The sequence below is a fragment of the Tamandua tetradactyla genome, chromosome 19 (assembly GCF_023851605.1).
Source record: "Tamandua tetradactyla isolate mTamTet1 chromosome 19, mTamTet1.pri, whole genome shotgun sequence".
NCBI classification, from domain to species: domain Eukaryota; kingdom Metazoa; phylum Chordata; class Mammalia; order Pilosa; family Myrmecophagidae; genus Tamandua; species Tamandua tetradactyla.
In genome coordinates this window covers 25,910,433-25,911,008 of record NC_135345.1, presented here as the reverse complement: position 1 = coordinate 25,911,008, position 576 = coordinate 25,910,433, and positions in this window count along the sequence as shown.

Below are 576 nucleotides of genomic sequence, written 5' to 3'. Positions count from 1 at the left end.
TCAAACCAGAACTTCAACACAGCAAAAAGGCAGTGGTGTTCTAAGAAACATGCATGACTCAGGAATACTATCACATCCTTCCTCACTCATGTTATTTCCTAATGTTAGCCAGCTACTTTTAGCCTAAACGGCACAGGAGAGGGAAAGAGTTCCCCTCTTTCCTTTCCCTTTCTGTCCTTCCTTACACATCCGTAGGCTGAAGAAAGAGTATTGCTATAATAAAACAACTTTGTGCACATTTCCACTGTCCGGTAAGAACAAAATATAAATCCACTACAAAATAGGTGTTGTGCAACGATTCCACATGTGACTTAAAAGCTCTTATATTTGTATTTAAAACTGGCATTGCAATGTACTAAGAAATGATGAATATGCAACTATGTGATGTTATTAAGAATTACTGATTGTACATGTAGAATGGAATGATTTCTAATTGTTTTGTTAATTCTTTTTTTAATTAATAAAAAAAACAAGAAAGCAAAAAAAAAAAAACTGGCATTGCACAATACAAAGATGAGCCATAAAATTCATGCTAAAGATCTTTTTTTTAAAACTTAGAATGGCATTAAATAACAA